The 17,381-nt window shown below is 44.4% G+C and overlaps 1 long non-coding RNA gene across 1 annotated transcript in view; it reads right to left on the reverse strand.

Annotated features, from left to right (window-relative positions):
- Positions 1-6,456: 6,456 nt before the first annotated feature.
- Positions 6,457-17,381, reverse strand: part of LOC127583702 (uncharacterized) — a 45,289-nt gene continuing 34,364 nt past the window's right edge. Inside the window, exons 2-3 of the long non-coding RNA XR_007958290.1 lie at positions 13,226-13,431; positions 6,457-8,679 (exon numbers count right to left, since the gene is read on the reverse strand). This is a non-coding gene — a long non-coding RNA (uncharacterized LOC127583702). The remainder of the gene's footprint in view (positions 8,680-13,225; positions 13,432-17,381) is intronic.

The following is a 17,381-nucleotide window of genomic DNA, read 5'->3' on the forward strand; positions in this document are numbered from 1 at the left end:
AAAGGCTGCAGAGTGTTGTAGACTCAGCCAGCTCCATCACAACCCTCCCCACCATCGAGGATATCTTCAAGAGGCAGTGCCTCGAAGGCGGTATCTATCATTAAGGACCCTCACCACCCAGGACATGCCCTCTTCACTTTACTACCATCGAGGAGGAGGTACAGGAGCCTGAAGACCCACACTCAGCGTTTCAGGAACAGCTTCTTCCCCTCTGCCAGCAGATTTCTGAACAGTCCATGAACCCATGAACACAACCTCGTTATTCCTCTTTTGCACTATTTATTTATTTTTGTAACTTATACTAATTTTTATGTCCTTGTGTTTTGCACTGTACTGCTGCCACAAAACAACAAATTTCATGACATTTGTCAGTGATAATAATCCTGATTCTGATTCTGATGTGGTCATTTCAGAGTTTAACTCAAATGTAAAGGCAGTCCAGACCTTACCTAGAAGTGCTTGATGCAAACGTGTACAGAGTTTTTGTTCTGCCGAATTCATTGCTTGTCCTCCTGACTTGGTGACCTTCATTGAGTAGCTTCAGAGCTTCTGGACTGGAGGTAGCTGTGCTTGATGAATAAACAGAGGGTGTGTTACTCTGCACCCAATGTTTGCTCAAGTTACTGTGACATCATTCAGAGAGAGACAGAGAAGGAGCTATCAGCAATCCATGCTTAGCTGTCCTTGGACTTCTGATGGGACAATGCAGAAGCTATCTTTTGCTTGCACACCATAGTGTTCTCATACTTGTAATATTTAATATAATCGTCTAGAGGGACATTAACTTGCATCTTCTACTTTCTGTACCTGCACTGGAACTATTTGATGGGACCATGCAGCAAGATTTGCTTGAATGAATGTGGAAGCTGCACGCCATGTAAGACCAGATATCTACCTGACTTGGAAGTTTTCAACTGTTCATTTTAAAGGAGCTTACTTTGCCCCAGTTATTTCGCACCTTCCCCTTTAATACAATCACCAATTATGCTCCCAACGTCCCCTCACTTTACGTTCCTGGTTTGATTCAGCTGACTTTCCCTGTTTCCGGATGAAATCATTCTTTATTTTGGTTATCGAGGGAGTTTCAGTCTCACTGCCTCACTTTAACACTCTCTGGATCTTGATCCAATCTCACCAATGTCCATCAGAGGAACTCTCCTTGTCAAAAACCTTCACTAATCCAGCATAATAACTCTTGTGTAAAGACCTTCTTCCTGATCTCAGTGCCAAGCTTGCCATCTGTCAATATTTACACATTTCTTCCACTTACTGTGCCTTTGGAAAAGTGTCCTGCATTAACCTATTCTGTTCCACTTCCTGTCAAATGTGGGGCAAGATTCTGCTTCATTCCAAGGTTCCCTCCTCACTGCCCTCTGACACAAAAGATCAACCTCCTGACCATCTGAGCATCAGGTCCCATCTGGGTCATTCATCCTAATAAGAACTAATTAACACAACATTCTGAACTGTAAATATTTAAAGGGGAGGACTTGGCTTTTTATGTCCCTTCTCACAGACGATGTCCCTGTTGTGGTACAGCTGGAGACAATATAAGGGCAGCAAAGAGTTCATTTCTTTTGTGGTGTAAAATACTTCTGTTTCCAAAACTGTTGCTCTAATCTGAAGCAAGAAGTTTTATAATTTTAGATTTTAGATTAAGAATTATATTTATTAGTTTTTGAGTTTTGTACCAAGAAGACCCGTGAGGTTTTAAATAGGATGGTGTAGAGTCATCAAGTTATACAGCATGGAAACAGGCCCTTCAGCCCAACTCATCGATTCTCTACCTCAGCTAGTCTCATTTGCCTGCGTTTGGCCCATATTCCTTTGAACCCGCCCCTGCCACCTCCTCTGGCAGCTTGTTCTATATACCCACCACCCTCTTTGTGGAAAAGGTAGCCCCTCCGATCCTCTTTAAATCTTTCCCCTCTGGACCCATTGGTGTGGTGGACCCATTGTTCAGGACTTTTCCTTCTGCTGCTTTTGACCAAGCATAGAATCAAACATTTGCAAGAAGTGTAAGTGTCAGTGATCTCCAATATGTGGCAAAGGTTCGACTGCCTCTCCTAGCAATGAGGATTTCCTTTTGGAGACTTAAATTACCCATTGAGAATGACTTACAGATCCCTTCGCTTTTTCATTCACACCCCCAGCACTGGATCAATATTAGGCACAGACAGGGATCAAGAAATATTTATATCAGAGGAGAGGATTCTAGGATGGTGCAACACAGACTTTGCAGGTAGATTAACAACCTCAAGAGATCCAGTGTTCACTGCAATTCTACTGTTTTTTGTAGTTGTAGTTAAGGTATACTGATTGACTTCACACCTGAGAAATTTCCCATTTCTGACTGTTCTTTCATCTCCTCAGTGGACCAGTCCCGTCATGTAGACATCAAGCGTTACCTGACAACCCATTACCAGGATCGCACAAGAAAGCAAGGCGCACATGTCAAAGGCTTAGTGTATGTAATCACACTCGTCGACCTCAATCCCGGCCACACCTACAGTTATGCTGTGAGTGATTGAGAAATACTGGAGTTACCCTGTGGTGAGAGTTGACGACAGCAATAAAAAGAGAAACATTGTGAAGGAAAGGGTCTGAAGTCAGCATTTACAGATCATGAAATCTTCCCACCAGATGCAATGTTTTTGTCCAGAGTTGATCCAGAATGCCTGCAGACCAAGTGGAAATGACAGTCAACTCAGGGTAACGCAAAGAATGGAAAACACAACGTTTTGCAGCATTGAAGTGTTGCTCAGTGGGAAGATGTCAATTGTAGGCATCAGATGAAAGTTGTCCCTGCAGGTAGGAAGGAGGGAAATAAGATGGGGCATTAAAGCATTTCATGTGTGTGACACGTATTAAACGGGAGGAAATAATTCATCTCACTCTCATATACTTTCCCAGCCTTTGGGGAGTGAATTGTCCTTCATTTGTTTTACAATTTCACCATTTGCATCTTGGATCGAATTTGTTTAAATTCATTTTTTTATAATAATTGTAAAGGTCACACAGCCAACTGCTGCACTAGCTTGGATCACCATTACATCAAAGCAAGTAGGAGGGATTATTTCCTCTTTAACTACCCCCCCAAAGTGCTCAGAGAATCAGGTGGCTATTGCTGGTCACCACTCCTGCTAATGTTGGACCAGGGAGAGACTCAAGGACCCGCCTCTCTTCAATACTTTGGTGTGAAAACCATAGCTATGGAAAGATTTCTTAGAATCTAGCTTTTTCTTTATTATTTTTATTTTAAAATAAACTTTATTCATAATAAAAATATATGCAAAAGAATAAACAATGCAAAACATTTTATTTTCATGGTCAATACATTCACTTTTTTTAAACAATAGCACTGTGTTCCCCCTGGGGTGATACACCATTTCAAAGTTTGAGGGGCTTCCCCACCTGACTCAGCTCCCTCCATGTGTGGCAGTGGAAGGAGCCGAGACTGTGGTCCTTCGCCACAGAGCCTTTGCGTTGGCTGTGCCGAGCTTCAGTGTGTCCCTCAGCACGTACTCCTGAAGCTTGGAATGTGTCAGTAGGCTGCATTCCCTTATGGACATCTGGATGTTCTGGAAGACTTGGGCAGACCAGGGTAAGTTTGGGCTTGGTCAGGGAAAGTACAGAGATGACTGAGGGGTGCAGGGTATGTGGAAGGGAGCTGGGGAGTGGGATGTGGGGAGGAGAGGGGCTTCATTGGGGAGGGAACGTGGCTCTAGGTCAGAGTGACTGTAATGGGGAAAAGGGAGGGTCTGCTCTCTGCTTCGGGAGGGAGGGAGGGTAGAATCTGGGAATGGGACGTTTAGGTTGGGAGGGTTTAGGGATGGGGTGTTGAAGGTTGAGGGGAGGTTCTGGTGAAGAGAGGTGTTTTAGGGGCTGGTGTCTTCTCTCTTTGATATCCCACTTCTCCCTGATATCCCACTGCCACCAACAACAGAAGTTTCACACTGACCAACAGTGAAATAAATTCACTTGCAGCTTTTACTGTCCATCCCCCAAACAACTGGCATTGCAAATCCTTGAGTTCCAAAGCCTGCCTCCGGAATGTCTCTGAAGACATGTCCTTTTGTTAATCTCATCTCCTCTCACTGCGAACCCACATCTGGAGATATCATGTTCCCATTACAGCCACAAATCCTTCCTTCCATTCTCTCAGAGGCCCAGGCATGTAAATCTCAGCCAGATAGCTGTCTTATCTCCCCCAAGGGATGGTCTCGTATTCAACTGCTTGGCTTCCGTCCCGACCCAGGCTATACAATCCCTGTTGGACAGACTGTCATGGGATTCTGGATTTGATCTGTGCCTGCCGTCATGGACAGAGTCACCTGTATGAGCTGCACTCTCCTCCTGGGTTGTATTTTCTCTCATAGTTCAGCTGGTTGAGTGGGTCATTGATCTGACACTTCCAACCACCATCTCATTTCAGCTACGGCCTGTGATCCTGGACTCTGGTGTCTGTCAGCTGGAGATTCCTTGGTTCTTGCCAAGCTCACCTGTCCTGGTTGGGAGAATGGCCGCAAATCTCCCCACCACCCATGTTAACGATCCTTTCGTATAATACTACTTCAATCCAAGTGACTCCATCCATCTAATCCCGTTATCGCTATTGTCCCTAGTTTTGAAAGACAGCTGGACCAACACCTTCTCTGCCAGATATCCAGGTTTACTTCCCCCATAACCCAGAGGATCCCTCCTGCGTATCTGCCCAATATCATTTCGCTCACCTCAACAGAAAATGGTGGAGATATTACACGTCCTGGCCAATGACTGGTCAATGCTGCAGTAACAAGATGCAGCTTTTGGCTCCTTCCTCAATCTGCAAGGTGACCTTAAACGTCCTGTCGCTCTCGATCTCCTTGGGAATGCAACAGATACCAAGAAGTATTCTCATTTCCACCTCCTCATTGTCCTACTGCGTACGTGATACCCCATCCATAAACCTCCCCATGTCTGAATCATATGGGGATCAATATCTTTCACCTCCTTCTGGGACCTGACCCCCTGTTCCTGTGATAATGTGACAATGATGGTATTAGCCTATCCTGAGCAGAATTTTTTAATATATTTCTGGAATAAACCTTTTCATAATAAAATATACATACAAAAAGAAAAAACACAGGGCAAAAATTTTTTACATTCTTAGTGTCATTTGGACAAACATTCAGTGGTGTTAACACTTTTTTTAAACCATAGCACCATTGCCCCTCATGTGGCCACTGGGGTGAAACAACCTTTCATTGTTTGAGGGGCTTCCCCACCCAACTCAGCCCCTGCATGTCTGGTAGCAGAAGGAGCCCAGACTGTGGTCCTTCCCCACAAATCCTTTGCCTTGGCTGCACCAAGCTTCAGTGCATCCCTCAGCACGTACTCCTGCAGCCTGGAATGCACCAGTCGGCAACACTCCTTTACAGACATCTCGCTGTGCTGGGAGACCAACATGTTTCGGGCAGACCAAAGAGCGTCTTTCACCGAGTTGATGACCTTCCAGAAGTACTTGATGTCAGTCTTGGTGTGTGACACAGGGAACAGCCCGTGGATCAGAGATCTTAGCAGAAATTTTTTTAGATATTTCAAAAATAATCTTTATTCACAATAAAAATATATACAAAGGAAGAAGCAGTGCAAAAAACCCTTACATTCATGGTCATGACATGACATCTAACTCCCATAACATCCAAGGCCTCCCATTTTTTGTCTCCCTGTGACCTACCGACTTCACTGAACCTACTTGTTGAGCGCGTGTGACCTGGTCATGTAGAAGGCAGCCGAGCTGTCGTTATCATCTGTGTGTTTGTTCTCTGTTTGCCCTCAGAATGGTACCCTGAGTGAAACTGTGCCATCTTCCGACTAGTGGGCATCCTACAACTATTTAAATTTTCCCATCTGCTAGTCCACACACTCTATCCCAAAACACCCCATCCAAAAAGGTCAGGAAATTGCACTTAGAGTCATAGAGTAATACAGCATGGAAACAGGCCCTTGGGCCCAACTCATCCATGCTGACCAAGATGCCCATCTAAGCAAGTCCTATTTGCCCACATTTGGCGCTTGAAGTCCCATCAGAGTTATCACTGTCTTCATATGATACCCCATCTATAGTTCATAGCATTCAGAGGCTCATAATATTTCACCTATCACTGGCCCAATCACCTTCCTCATCTATTGACTCCCTAATCTCCTGTATCACCACATGTTTCTGAACTGTCCTCTCTATTAGCATCCCAAAGGTACACTCAGGAACATTCCCATTCATTCTAAATGTAGGGCAAATGATTGAGCTTTTGACCCTCATTCATATCTGCCATGCTCATTACCAACCAACACCAGCACTCAGAGATCCCCACTCTCCACTTTCATTGCACTGGATCAGGGTATTGCTCGTGTTTTTACGTTGCTGCAAGTGTCTGCAAATAGACAAAGGTAGAGCTATAAACAGAAAATCCTTTATTGGAGGTTGTTATGTCCAACTGTATAGCAGAGTCTGGTACAACCATATATCAAACATCTTGCCATGTGATACAAAACAACTTTTAAAACTGTCCTACTCATATACATATATGCAGTATATATGTACAGAGAGAGAGAGAGTTGGACTAGGGGTGAGAAGCATTCGGAGAAGGTTATGAGTGGAGAGGGGAGGGAAGGCTCTGAACAGGAGAGGGGTGGGGAGGAGAAGGGATTGGGGAAAAGGAGGGAAGAATCGAGATGGAGGGCAAGGAATGGGTGTGTGCAGTTGTGGGGAGGTGGGATGGGTCTGAGCAGGGGCTGGGGTGAGGAAGATCTGGGACGGAGTGGTGGAGCAGTGAACTGGAGGAGTGAGTCTGGCAATGTGTGGGATTGGGGCAGGTGGCAGGTGAGAAGGGAGAAGGGAGGGTGATGAGGGGAGGGTGATGAGGATGTCTTGGAGAGGGAGGGAGGATTGGGAGGAGGATGGAGGAGGTTCATGTTTGTTCATAATATGGTATATGGCAAGGACAGGAAAGGGTAGGGTTTGGGAAGGGAATTGGGAAGACAGATGGTGGGAAATGAGGTGAGGTGGAAATGAGAAGAAGTTGGGAATGATGTGGAAAAGGGTGCTGAAGGGAGGATGGGGAGTGGAGGGAAGGTTAGTCAAGTTACTCATGATCCTTGGGTTTCTTCCGGGCGCTCCAGTTTCCTCCCACATTCCAAAGACATATGGGTTAGGAAGTTGTGGGCATGCTATGTCGGCGCCGGAAGCGCGGCGACACTTGCGGGCTGCCCCCAGAACACTCTACGCAAAGGTGCATTTCACCGTGTGTTTCGATGTACATGTGACTAATAAAGATATTTTATCTTCAAAACGTCCCAAACAATCTTTCTTCTTCCATCTCCCCCCTGCTCCTGAGGCTGTGTCCTGGGATCCTGGACTCTCCTACTAATGGAAGTCTCCTCTGCATCTCCACTCTTTCCAGGCCTGGTCGCCCCATTACAGAAAGGATGTGGAGGCTTTGGAGAGAGTTCAGAAGAGATTTACTAGGATGCTTCCTGGATTAGAGGGTGTGAGCTATAAGGAGAGGTTGGACAAACTTGGATTGTTTCCTCTGGAGTGTCGGAGGCTGAGGGGAGGCCTGATAGAAATTAATAAAATTATGAGAGGTATAGATAGGGTAGATAGCCAGAAATTTTTCCCAGGGTAGAAATGTTGAATACTAGAGGGCATAACTTTAAGGTGAGGGGGGAAAGTTTAAAGAGGATGTGAGGGGCAGGTTTTTTACACAGAGAGTGGTTGGTGCCTGGTGTCAGGGTTGGTAGTGGAAGTAGATACAATAGTGTCATTCAAGAAGCTTTTAGATGGACACATGAATATGCAGGGATGGAAGGATATGGATATGCAGGGAATGGAAGGATATGTGTGCAGGCAGAATGGATTAGTTTAATTTGGCATCATGGTTGGTACAGACATCGTGGGCCGAAGGGCCTGTCCCTGTGCTATATGTTCTCAATCTATGTTGACTCTGTCCAGTCCTATTGTTATTTTGTAAGTGGCCTATTATCACTTCCTTAATAATATTTTCCAGCTCCTTCCTTACTATGATATCAGTCCAACTGTAGTTCTCTGTTTCCTTAAGTATAGGGATTGCATTTTTCACCTTCCAGTCAGTGGGAACCACTCAAGAATCTATGGAATTGATGACAACCAGTGCAAACACTATCTCCATGATCACCTCTTTCAAAACCTTGGGATTGCAAGTCCCCGGGTCCTGGGGATTTGTTGGCTTGTGGAATGATTAATTTCCCCTAAACTATTTTGTTTACTAATGCTAATTTCTTGGAGCTCTTTATTCAATCTCAACAAGTTGTTTGAGGTTTTCGGTGCCTTGTTCCATGAGGACAGACAAAATATTTGTCTAATTACTCTGCCATTTCTTTATTCCCCAGCATAATCTCTCCTGTTTCAGGGTGTCTTTGCCAATCTTTTCTTTCTTCCATCTGTAGAAACTTTCACGGTCAGTTTTCATGTTTCTCACTTTTATATTTACTTTCTCTTTCCTCATCAATTTCTTGGTCCTCCTTTGTTGAATTCTGAAATTTTCCCAACCGTCAGACTTGCTGTTTTTTAAGGCAACATTATCATCCTTTTCCTTTGTTCTGATATCATCTCATTTCTCCTGTTAGCCAAAGGACGACTTTTCCTGATAGATTTTGTGCCTTAAAGAGATAACAAAAATTGCTGTAAATATGTGTCCTTTGAATGTTAGACATTGCTAACTTATTGCCAAACCTTTTCCTGCAATATCCCAATCTATGATAGCCAATTCATCTCTCCTACCTTGGTAGTTTGCTTTGTTTATAAGATAAGATAAGATATCTTTATTAGTCACGTGTACATCAGAACACACAGTGAAATGCATCTTTTGCGTAGAGTGTTCCGGGGGCAGCCCGTAAGTGTCGCCACGCTTCCGGCGCCAACATAGCATGCCCACAACTTCCTAACCCGTACATCTTTGGAATGTGGGAGGAAACCGTAGCACCCGGAGGAAACCCACGCAGACACGGGGAGAACGTACAAACTCCTTACAGACAGTGGCCGGAATTGAACCCGGGTCGCTGGTGCTGTAACAGCGTTACACTAACCGCTACAAAAAACCCTTGTTTAGGATTGACATAAGTCACTCTCACACTATATATAAAATTTTATCATATTATGATTAATCTTCCATTAAGGTCCCTTAACGACTGGATTATTAATTAACCCTTCCTTGCTGCACAATGAGAGAATCTAAAATATTTTGTTCCCTCATTTGTTCTTCAACATGCTGACCTGGAAAACATCTAATACTGAATTCCTCCCCTCCATCACTGATAACTTACTTTTGCACAGTCTATATACAGATTGAACTCTCCCACTGTGTTGGGCATGGTGCCATGGTCTACTGCAAGTATTGATCCCTGCCATTCTCTATGCTTCTGGTTCCTGGACTACCTGCAGAAAGCATCTCAAGGCAGTGGAAAAATACCTTTCTTTGCAATTCCTCCAAATTCACTGCAGGATGAGCAAACCAACATCAGCGTCCTCTCCCAATATCCCCAGCACTGAGGACCTAGATGCACTCAGTTGACACCATTGGATAGGACACATTGCTCAAATGCCCTACAGCTGACTCCCAAAGTAGACACTCTTTTCAAAGCCTTCCCATGGAAGGGATTAGCAGGGAGATATGGAAAAGGATCCAAGGAAGTTCTCGGTCTCCTTGAAAAATGCAGCATTCCCACTGACTCCAGTGGAATCTCCAGCCCATGACCACTCAACGTGGAGAAGGAGCATTTGGATAGTAGTGAAAACCTTGAGTCCCTGTGTCGGGAGCACACAGAGGCCTTGTGTAGGTAGTTGAAGGAGTGCCCACCTCACAAAAATTGGAAGAGTCATGGGTTCTCACATTCACCTCATTGCCTCAGAACCCACAAATCCAGAATGGATTTCTGAAGTCAGCTTCAATCCAGAGGGACTGACTAAGAGGATTACAAGCCATCCCCAGTAACGAAGTGGTTCCACTTTTACAGGCATCCATCTGTTGATTTTGTCCATAAGTCAAAAATACACCAAAGTCACTCGATACGGTAACCACACCTCTGCAGTGTTGTAATGAACATAATTCTGGAAGTATGGAATTGGTTTATTATTGTCACATATGCTGACATACAGTGAAAACTTGTCTTGCATACTGTTCATACAGATCAATTCATTGCACAGTGCATTGAGGTAGTACAGGGTAAAACAATAACAGATTGCAGAATAAAGTGTAACAGCTATGGAGAAAGTGCAGTGCAGGCAGACAATAAGGTGCAAGGTCATAATAAGGTAGACTGTGAGGTTAAGAGTCCATCTTATCATACTAGGGAACTGTTGAATAGTCTTATATCAGCGGGATAGAAGCTGCCCTTAATCCTGGTGGTACGTGCTTTCAGGCTTTTGTACCTTCTGCCCAATGGGAGAGGAGAGGAGAGAAGAGAGAATGTCCCGGGTGGGTGGGGTCTTTGATTATGTTGGCTGCTTTACCGAGGCAGCGAGAAGTGTAGACAGAATCCATGGAGGGGAGGCTGGTTTCCTTGATGTGCTGAGCTGTGTCCACAACTCTCTGCAGTTTCTTGCGGTCCCGGGCAGAGCAGTTACCATACCAAGCCGTGGTACATCCAGATAGGATGCTTTCTATGGTGCATCAATAAAAGTTGGTGAGTGTCAAAGGGGACGTGCCAAATTTCTTTAGCCTCCTGAGGAAGTAGAGGCACTGGTGAGCTTTCTTGGCCATGGGGTCTACGTGGTTGGACCAGAACAGGCTATTGGTGATGTTCACTCCTAGGAACTTGAAACTCTCGACCCTCTCGACCTCAGCATCATTGATGTAGACAGGAGCATGTGCACCGCCCCCCAAACTGGCATCAGAAACACATAAGACTGATAAGAAAGAACAATTACTGGAGAGAAAGAGGAAACTGGTTCTGCCGCTCATAACAACCTATGCGTGTACGTTCCTCAGACTTCTGAATCTAATAATATTATGGGAGCTCGTCCATATGTAGAGGTGTCTGTAAATCAGGCATTCATAACCCAGGGACGGCCTGTATCCTTGTAACATGTGTCTCTAATTTCCTAATTCATACCCTGCGCTAAATGACCACTATGGACAACTCCCACCAATGTTTCCTGTCCCAGGCTATTTCTTAGCTCCATCCAAATATCTACATCTAGATTTCCTGAGCAAAGATCCTTTCTCTCTTCTACCTTTATCCCCTCCTCATTACCAGGCTACCCCTCTTCCTTTTATGTTTGGCCGATCTCTTTTTGAAGAAGTATTCTGGAAAATTACAAAAAGGATAAGGGGAAGGTAGAAACAAGATTTTCTGGAACGATGCAAGGATTGAGAGGCAAAAACTGTGAGGAATGTTTGAACAGGCTTGCTCTTTTCTCTATGACAAGGTTTGAGAGCATACATTTGGAGAATGTTTCCACTTTTACTGAAAACAAAGTATAAATAGAAATTGGTTACATAAATCCAAATGCAAATTTAGAGGTCTTTTCTTACCAAGAAAATTAAACGGTTAGAGTTTGACAAAAGCAAACTAGAAAGTAGAAATGTTATAAATAAGGAAGAGAACAGAAAATGTCAGAAAAGTCATGTAGTATCTATGGAGCTGTGATTTGTGGGTCAAGGACAGGCTGAAGCAAGTAGTCTGCAAGGGTAAAACTGAAAAAAACCCACAGATGATGGAAAGCTGAAACAAAAACAGAAAATGCTGGAAATATTCAGCGGGTCAGGCCCCTTCTGTGGGAAGAGAAACAGAGTCAACGTTTCGGGTCTCAGACCTAATTCTGACTTTGTTTCTCTTCCCCTAGATGTGACCTGACCTGCTGAGTATTTCCAGCATTACCTGGTTTGGTCTACGAGGATATCCCTGCTTTTGAAATAAGACCTCAAGAGCAGATGGCATCACCATTCAAATCCTAAAACTCAGTGGTGAAGAGGTTCCATCACAAATCCACAATCTCATCGTCCATACTTGGCAAGAGGAGGATATACCAGGGAACCTCAGAGACTCCGTAATCGTGTCCATCATCAAGAAAGGAGAAAGGTCTGAGTGCAGCAACTACTGAGGGTTGATGGTGGACTAAAGGGTCTGCTTCTGTGCTTTATGACTACGATTTAACAAACGTCAATGACCAGGAGGAGCAGATATCAGATAATGAGTAGAAGACTTAGAAGGACATTGAGAAAAAATGAAATCCCCTAGAGAGTGGTAAGGTTGTGAATGGGTGATTGAGGCATAAGCCTTCATCGCATTTAATAACTAACTGGATGGCCTCTAACCTACAGAACTACACACTGAGAATTGGCATGGAATCAACATAAACAGCTCAAGAGTCCTTCTTTGGCCTGGAATGATGCAAGGATTGAGAGAATGAGCCAACTGGTCTCATTTTGTGCTGTAAATTCCCACGATTTCTATGTGAGACTGGGTGACCAAACCTTGGCTGGAGGGAGAGGAGTTTTACCGTTAGACAGTGGAAGGAATTGCAGAACGTGGAGCCTGGGTGGTGTAACTATCAGATGGAAGGAGGAGTGGTGTACAAGATGCTGGTATCAGGAGCTGGGAGAAATTTTTAAGTGTTTATCCTGGGACATGGGCATGGCTCACATGGCCAGCGTTTACTCCATCTTCACTCACTGAGATTACAATGACAATGATGGATGAGGCCTTAGGAAGGTATTAAAGACAAGGACCAGGATTTACAATTGATGCTGTTGAAAGACTGGAAGTCAATGTATGCCTAGGGAGATAGAATTGATGGGCAGGCAAGTTGGATTGGGCGCACAACAGAAAAAGGGTCTTATAGTTTAGATCTAGTGGAACAGCAGTACTGGAGTCTGTAATATTGCTGGGTTCCCAAGGCTTTGGCTGCTGCTGACTGATACACATCCTGAGCTGAGAGCTCCTTCCCTGAATGAAATCATTCTCTCCAACCAAAACCTACATCACACAATGAACTTGCAGCCGGTACACAAGCCAGGAAAATTTTTCACACATGCTTGACTTGTTCCCAGGATACTGTCATGACTCAATCATCCTGCATGAAATCTCTCTTCGCAGAAAGCTGCAGAGTGACTGAGATCCCAACACTGGGTCACACGCACAGAAAATCTTTCCTTAAAGAGGCAGACCATTTGTACAACGTGCCACGTGAACAAACATCACTTACCAGGGAAAGGGAACTTGGCAGGGTGAGGGCTATTGGGGAAGGATGGAAGCTGTGGGACGGGTGGTGGTGTTAGAAACATCTTAAGAAGTCCTGATGCAGGATCTTGACCTGAAACGTTGATTATTCCTCTGCCTCCACAGATGCTGCTCGACCCACTGAGTTATTTGTTCCGGCTTCCGTCATCTGCAGCCTCTTGTGTCTCCATCCTAAGAAGATGGTTAGGTCATAGATGATTTGAGAATAATCTATAATACCTTATCAGTAGGAAATGAATGTATATGGTAACATGGAAATGTTACCGGATGAGTAATTCGCAGGTGATTGAAAGCTAAAAATCTTCAGATATGAAGGGTCTTTAGCGTGAAACACCAATCCTGTTTTCATGGAGGTTGCTGAGTGTTCCCAGCATTTTTACATTATTAATTCAAAGGACTGGATCTAGAAAAATGAGTCCAAACTCACCATGGTGGATGGTGCCTCAACATGACAAGGGAACATCTGATCAGGTTATATCTACCCAGTGACTATTTTAGCAATTACATTTTTCAGGCTCCTGTTTCTTGTAAATGCAACAAAAACTACTTCATTTGCTGCAAAAGTTTGAAGAATTCTGGTTTTTTTTCCTGTCATACTACCTCGGCGTACTTATGTATGGAATGATCTGTCTGGATGGCACACAAACAAAGCTTTTCACTGTATCTGCTTTTCACACGCGACAATAATAAACCAATTACCGATTCGTTACTAGAAGAATACCTCCTTTTTTTAGACACACACATGGATGTGAACATCACTGGCAAGGCAAACACTTAAATGCCTGTTTCTAGTGCAGTAAAATTCCAATTATCCAGCAACCTTGGGACCTTGGTGGTGCTGGACTAGTGGATATTCCGGAATATTGGATGTCACACCTAATAATACCCAAACACACTTCAATTTCACTTCTTTTGCATGTAGTGTAATTCAATTCCCTGTGAACCTGGTGAGTTTAAAGGGAGGGGGAATATCCCAGCACTTTGGATCCCAGCTCTGACCACTGTTCCTGATCGATACTGTCCCGGGACACCAATCCCATCTTCGGCTGCACAATCGGCCCCTAATCCAGACCCCTGCTCCTGGCCACAGTCCAGACCCTTGGCTCTGTCTGCACATCTTACTTACACTCTGGACCCCAGCTCACATTCCAGACTAACAGATGCCAGACCACCAGGATTTCTGAACAATTGGAACTGAATTATCGGAGTTTTACTGTGGTCCTTGACAGGCAGTGAGCTGTTGCAGGCTGCCTGTGAGGGTACGCTCCTGTACCGCTGTTAAGTAAAGAATTCAGGGATTTGGATGGTCGGGGTGGTGTGTGACTGTCTGCACTCTTTGTTGGTAGAAGGAGTTAAGCGAGACTGGTCCAAGCAAATGGGAGAGCAAAATACCGCAGATGCTGCAATGAAGACAAAACCTGTGAAAGGTCATCATGTCAAATGCTAACTCCGTTTCTCTCCACAGATTCCCCTGGGTCCTGTTGAGGATCTTTAGCATTTGCTGGTTTTTATCCCAGAAAATGGAAGCCAGTTGGACTTTACGACAAGCACTGGGGACTGAGAGTGAAAACTGAGGGTGAAGGTTGAAGATCTTCACTTTTCTTTGGGAAATAAGACTGACAGAAAATGACAACAAAAGGTGAATGAAATGGATAAAGATTGGAACAAAGGCCTGAGCTGCTGAAGGTTTCCAGCATTACTCTGCTTTTATCTCGCACAAAGGTTGTGCATCTTGGGATCAGTCACCTCCCTACCAGGACATGGCTGTAGAAGTTCCACAGGGCAAGGTCCTCGGCTCAGTCACCTTCAGGTACTTTAGTATTGACCTTTTCTTCCATTATAAAGTGAGAAGTGTGGATGTTCGCTGATGATTGCAACTGCTCAAAAAATGAAGCAGCCTATGTGTGCATGCAGCACGATCTAGACGGCATATAGGATGGGATTAGAAAGTATGAAGAGATGTTAGTTTTTACAAAAACCAGACACCTATTTCCGACAAGCAAGTGACGCTTAAGAGGCAGTTAGACAGACACGTGAACAGGCAGGGAATCTCATCACAGAAATTGGAGGTCATGTTGCAACTGTACAAGTCCTTCATGAAACCACACTTGGCACTGTTGTGTGCAGTTCTGGTCACCCAGCTGTAGGAACGATGTTAGTAAGCTGGAGAGTGTGTAGAGAAGATTCACAAAGATGTTACCAGAACTGGAGGACTTGAGTTATAAGGAGAGTTTGGATAGGCTGGGACTTTATTCCCTTGAGCTCAGCAGGCTGAAGGCTTATCTTATAGGCATACATGAAATCATCACACGTGTAGATAAGGTGGATGGCCGTGAAGTTTTTCTCAGGGGTAGGGGAGTCTGAAACTAGAGGACATAGGTTTAAGGTGAGAGAGGAAAACTTTACAAGAGAAGCTTCTTCACACAGAGGGCAGTGGGTATATGGGAGGAGCAGCCAGAGGAAGTGGTTGGGAGGGGGGGGGGGGGTTGGGGTACAATTATAATGTTTAAAAGAGATTTAGATTTGTACATGGATAGGACAGGCACGGTAGTGTAGCAGTTAGCGTAACGCTATCACAGCACCAGTGACCCAGGTTCAATTCCAGCTGCTGTCTGTAAGGAGGTTGTATGTTTTCCCCGTGTCTACGTGGGTTTCCTCCGGGTGCTCCGGTTTCCTCCCACATTCTAAAGACGTACGGGTTAGGAAGTTGTGGGCATGCTATGTTGGAGCTGGAAGTGTGGCGACACTTGTGGGCTGCCCCCCAGAACACTCTATGCAAAAAGATGCATTTCACTGTGTGTTTCGATGTACATGTCAATAATAAAGATATCTTATCTTTAGAAAAGCTTTAGAGATATATGGGTCAAATGCATGCAAATGGGGCTCGCCTGATGGACATCTTGGCCAGCAATGACTAGATGGGCTGAAGGGCCTGTTTCCCTGCTGTATGACTCTCTGTGAGAGGGATAGAGACTACGTGCAGGCAAATGGGATTAGTTTAGATTGGCGTCATGGTCAGCACAGAAATGGTGGGCCAAAGGGCCTGGTCCTGCATCGTACTGCTCTATGTTCTGCACTCTAAGATGAAGAATTGAATTAAATTGTCTAAAGCCTTTCAGTTCAAATATCAGGAACTGATTAATTACCACAACCTTCCTTCAAGCTTGTGGTAATTAATCAGTTCCTGATATTTGACCCTCACCTTCTGTGAGCTCGGGAACAGACCTGCCCAGAAGAACACGAATTTCCTGGGACCTCTCTGAAGATGTCAGCCACCACAGGGATGTGGTGTTTCCTTCACCGACGGTCCTTTCTCATTCCACACACAGCTGTCCAGTCTCTCTCCTTATTAACAAACACTAAAATAACAAAACCTATCCGAAGTTAAATGCCACTCTGAAGATGGAATGCATTTGAGCTGACAGAAAACCTCGGGGGTTGTCACTGTCGTCAGAGATTTCCTTCTGTAAGTAATGTTCCAAGAAAAACAAATTGCCTGTGTGGCAAGAGGTGTTTTCTTGAAGGGGCAGACTGTCAAAAGGTCTAAATGGCAAACAGAGTTCTTGATTGCTGAGTGAGAAATGATCCTTCAGTGTTATATTGGCTCTGGGAGGTACAAAGTCGATAGCTAACTAGAGTTGTGGCAGATCTCAGCCAAGACTGAGTGGAAGGACAACATTAAGTCAGTGGTTCCAGATGGAAAAAGTGAGCCAAATTAAACATTTTCCCAATTCTTCGATGAAAATGGTTTACATCAGATGACAGACTGGATTGACTTGGAATTTTCACCTAAGGAATCCTGTGGGATTTTGAAGTATTACAACTTTTGTATGCAGTTCAGTAAATGTTAAGCATGTACCTCCAGGCATCCATCTCTGTCACACACAACTGCGATGTCTACTTTTTCAGGATGTGTAAGCATCATAGAACTGTCTAAGAGCATGGGGTCTCTCGGAGTAGAGACTAAAATTTCGCAAGCTAAGTAGAGAGAAGGCTGAAGCCTCTGTCCTAGCCTCTATCCTTTGCCATCAACTGCAGCCTTCTCACTGGAACTGTCTGATACTAAACCCAAACCCATTGCAACTTTGGTGTGCACTTTGATGTTGGCCGTGCAGTAGACA

Source organism: Pristis pectinata, chromosome 27 (genome assembly GCF_009764475.1).
Source record: "Pristis pectinata isolate sPriPec2 chromosome 27, sPriPec2.1.pri, whole genome shotgun sequence".
NCBI lineage: Eukaryota > Metazoa > Chordata > Chondrichthyes > Rhinopristiformes > Pristidae > Pristis > Pristis pectinata.